Genomic DNA, 5,000 nt, shown 5'->3' on the forward strand with positions numbered 1-5,000 from the left:
GAGTAGCTGCACTCTGTTATCATTATTTTATGTATAATTCACCTTGCTAAACAGCCCTCGTATGTTTGTAGTGGAAGATGAATTCTAGGCAATGGGATGGTGCGATAAGGAGGCCAGTTCGTTTCTGCCCCGATTTGTTGAAAAGAGCATTCTGTTTATCAAAATACAGGTATAGAAATAAATGTAGTTATTTTTATGTATATAATAGAAAAGAATAATACAAAGAACTGGGTGTGTACAGCAGATGAATAGCAAACACAGTGTTTTATTAGAAACATTATAACCAGTTATTAATTATATTGTCTATGTTTGTCTTGTGTTAGTGCAATCCAAATGCGAAATTTTAAAGATTCACTCAGCATAGCTTTATTAATATTCTTAATTTGTTCTCAATTTTATGACTTGTTTTACTTGTAATGACCATATGCCTAATGTTGCTGGTTGTTAAGTTCCGCTAACAAGCCTTGTCTTATATAAAGTCTCAGTTACGTAATGAAATACATTAAGAGTGTCACCAGGCACTAGTAATTTCTATTGTTTTTGTAATTGTGATTATACCTATATTAAGATAGAGGTAATTATCACTTATTTTCAAGACATGATTTCTATGCGTGTGGTGTGCTTATTTTGGTGTTTCTCAATATGCTGTGGAGTATGTAGGAGCCTAAATTGTAAGGAAAAATAGTTTAAACTCATTGACATTGTGTACATGCACTGTCTATTGTACATATTAATGGCCCATAGATGCCAAATAGTACACAGATACTACAGAGTAAGTTACTTGGCCTACTTGACCTCAATCATTTACCCTGTTCTTTAAGTTCTCATAAAATCTATTATTGTTGTTATTATTATTATCATGGTGGTGGTGGTGGTGGTGGTGGTGGTGGTGGTGGTGGTGGTGGTGGTGATGATGATGATGATGATGATGATGATGATGATGATGATGATGATGATGATGATGATGATGATGATGATGATGATGATGATGATGATGATGATGATGATGATGGTGATGATGGTGATGATGGTGATGATGATGGTGATGGTGATGGTGATGGTGATGGTGGTGATGATTATTATTGCTATTGTTATTGTGATTATGATTATGATTATTTATCATTATTATAATCATAATAATGATATTAGTAACAGTACTGACAGCAATAAAACTAGAAACATATCTTTCCTAAAATTCAAGGATTAGAGTAAACAAGGAAGTCAGTTAGGCTTATTAATTGATTCCATGGTGACTAAGCACTTCTGAAGTCATCTTTGCTTGAACAAAATCTATACATGCCCTCCCATCATCAGAGATCTTATATAGACATCAGTAAAGTAGTTTATATACTAGGCATAGTAATAAATACCATGATAAGGGTAATATTCATATGGGATAAGATAAGCTTTAAAATTTTTGTCTGTTATCCTCTGCAAAAAGTTTTTTTTACGAATAGCAGAGGTAATTGTCCAAAGTAAGAGCAACAAGTGATTGCCTTGATTGCCTGAGATCGTCATGCTTCATAATCCTCTACTGCATATATTCTGGCAAGGTAGATCTTAGACTGGCTACTCAACTGACAGTAAATCACCAGAGAGGTCTACAATATCTAACACTAGAATATACAGAGTAGATTTTTGTTAGCTTTTGCTGTAGCATCAGCTTAAATCACATCAAGTGTTCTTTTTAATATCAGATTATCTTGTTATCCTTCACTTGCACAGATTAATAAGTATAGCAGGAAGTGTGTTTTGGTTCCTTTATAAGATATTTTTGTTGTTTGCATATATCTTCACAAAGTATAATTGTAAACAATTATCAAAGACATGTTCACTTCATCATACCTGAGTATGTTATGCAGAGATTACAACTGCAATATCCAGTATATATTAGTCTATAACTGACGAGCAGCTCGTGTTGAAAATAGATACAGATGTAATTTCAAGATATTTGCTTGATTTTCATTTCAGAAACGGTCCAATTCAGAAACTGATTCTCGAATAGATTAGAAGTATAGAGCTTGAACATTAGTTCAGAATGAAACTAGACAGTTGATATAATCAGTTTCACTTTTGTATGTTTACATTTAGAAAATTCACTTCTGTCTAATAAATGAAATTATATTATACGGTTTATTTATAGACATAAAAAAGGACAAAGTGTTCAAACTGAATGATTAAAGTTTTTTTACTTAGTGTATATAGTTCAAGAGAATTATCTTTTTTTTCCTTTCTCTCTTTTTTTCCATTAATTTATTCATTTTTGTGGTTAGCTTACAGGTAGAAGTTTTATGGATTAGGGACTAAAATATTTAAATCTTAAACCAATTAACAAGGGGAGTACATATTTTTAATAGGCTCCTGAAAGCACTATAGAGTTAATTTCTAAGCCTGTCTGTCTGGATTAGTGTAATCCTTGAATATCTAGCAAGAAAAGCATTTACTTTTATTGCTGTTTAATATTGCTAATAGCATTATTATAATGATGATAATAAAAGTGATAATAGTAATAATGGTGATATTAGTAAAAATGATAATAGTAATGATAACAGTAGTAATAATGATGATAGTAGTAATAATAATAAAAAAATAATGATAAAGAATATAACTATGATAATGATGTTAATAATTTTGATAATAAGAATGATGATAATAAATATTACTATTATTATCATTATTATTATTATTATTATTATTATTATAATGATAATAATGATGATAATGCTAATAATAATATTAATGATGATAATAAGAATGATGATGATGATGACAGTGATAATTATAATAATAGTGATAATCATATTATTATTACTACTACTACTGCTGCTATGAATAAAAATAATAATAATGATGATGATAATGATACTAATAATGATAGTAGTAGTAGTAATGGTGATGATGGTGATGATGATAATGATGATGATAATGATGATAATAATGATGATAATAATGATGATAATAATGATGATAATAATGATGATAATAATGATGATAATAATGATGATAATAATGATGATAATAATGATAATAATGATGATAATAATGATAATAATAATAATGAAAATGATAATGATAATGATAATGATAATAGTAATGATGATGGCACTGATAGTCATAATGACAATAATGATAATAATCATAATAATAATAGTGATGATAATTGTAATAATGATCATAAGACTAACAATGATAATGATAATGGTAATTATGATAATGGCCATAAAATAAGGAAGATGATGATAATAATAGTAATAATAACAGTAATGATAAATGACAATAAATATATTAAGTATAATAATAACAACGGTAACAGCAGTGATCAGTTATTAAGAGTTAAAACTTTTTACAAAAAAATCAAGGAATGAATAAGACTGTGATATCCATAACTGCAGTATACTATTAGCAATATAAAAGACTTTGTTTGGGATATTTTAGGATTTAGACCTGTGGATTATTGCCATTAGATGTATTCTTAGCAGCTAAAAGTTGAATAATTTTCTCATAACATTCTTTAGTGTTGTAAATATGTGAATAGGATGTTAGTAAATGTGTTGATAATTGTTGTTAATTGTTTTTTAAAGATTTTTTAAATTTTTTGCAATTTATAGCTTTTCAGAGAATATTTGTAGGAGCTGATATGGAAATCTCAGGCAATATTGGACATGCAGTGAATACTCATGAAACGTGAAGATGTACAGTATTCAGAAAAAAATATATATATGTTTTATATGTTCTGTGTGTTTTATGTATTGCATTTAAAAGTACTTTATTATGTTGACTTTGTAAAGACCTACATGAATGATATATTGAGAAAATTGTGATGATGTACAGGGTTGAGAAAAAGTGTATATTTTTTGTTTATTGCATTTAGATATATATTTTATTATGTGGACTTCTCTAGACTTACAGTATTGATATATTGAGAAAAATATATATAATTGTTTTGTTAATTGTAATAAAATTTGCTTTGTTACGTTGACCTTGTTTAGACTTACAGGATTTACATTGACATTTATAAGTAGAAAATGTATTTAGGTATAGCTATGCAAAAAAGAGTAGAGGCATAGCATAACTGCAGTTATTTAATTTAATTATTTAATTAACTGCAAGTGTCGCCCCATTTGCAACAGAGTTAAAGGCTCATCCCTCTAAGGAATATATGATAGGTTAACATTTAGAATTTAGAGTTAGAATTAGGAACAGAATGATAATTAGAATTATGTTTGCATACAGTATCTGATATCCTGGTTATGAAAACAGAGATAAGATAGAGAAGATAATGATCCTTTCTGTTCATTATTATGCATTATATAGTAAAGTTCTAAACATCTCTCTTTTCATAGCAGGTGTTATAGGCATATGGAATTATGGGGAAGAGTGTATCAGTGATTATATTTCAGTAATCATTATTGAAATAATTGTTAACAGATAATAATTATTATTATTACTGTCAGCATCATCTCATCAAAATCATTTTGATTATGACAAGTTCAACATACCAATGAGTAATATTGGTTTATTTAGTTCTCTCACTTTTGTATTTCACTGTGATTAATATGGGAATGTTATCCATTTTAATTTCTAGCAAATTTTGACACATGATAAATTTGATTACAAAATTTATTTAAAAGATCCTTATATTATGTCACTGTACCTTCCTCGTCATCATCTCATTGACAATAAAGAAATGTATCGCTCATAGAATTAACGCATTTTTAAAAGATAATGTGTTATTATTTTTTTTTTTTTTGCTTTCAGACCCAAGATTTTACTGCAGAGCTTCCAAATTTTAGTCTTCCAACAGACAACACAATCAGGTCAGTTTTCGTGCGCAAGATTATTATTGATATCGTTCTGTTTTAATCATCCCGATTGTTATCATCATCATTATCTTTGCTGCTATTTTCTTATAGCATCTGTAATTATCTTGGTTATTGTTGCTCTTCTTCTTGGCATGTCATTATTATTATTATTATTATTATTATTATTATTATTATTAT

The 5,000-nt window shown here is 28.2% G+C and overlaps 1 protein-coding gene across 3 annotated transcripts in view; it reads left to right on the forward strand.

Moving 5' to 3' along the window:
• Positions 1 to 5,000, forward strand: part of LOC119579480 (forkhead box protein M1-like) — a 112,629-nt gene that overhangs the window by 1,680 nt on the left and 105,949 nt on the right. For all 3 annotated transcript variants that reach the window (XM_037927323.1, XM_037927324.1, XM_037927322.1), the window contains exon 2: positions 4,759 to 4,817. The gene's annotated coding sequence lies outside the window, so the exon portion shown is untranslated. The remainder of the gene's footprint in view (positions 1 to 4,758; positions 4,818 to 5,000) is intronic.

This window comes from Penaeus monodon, chromosome 12, assembly GCF_015228065.2.
Source record: "Penaeus monodon isolate SGIC_2016 chromosome 12, NSTDA_Pmon_1, whole genome shotgun sequence".
Classification (NCBI taxonomy): domain Eukaryota; kingdom Metazoa; phylum Arthropoda; class Malacostraca; order Decapoda; family Penaeidae; genus Penaeus; species Penaeus monodon.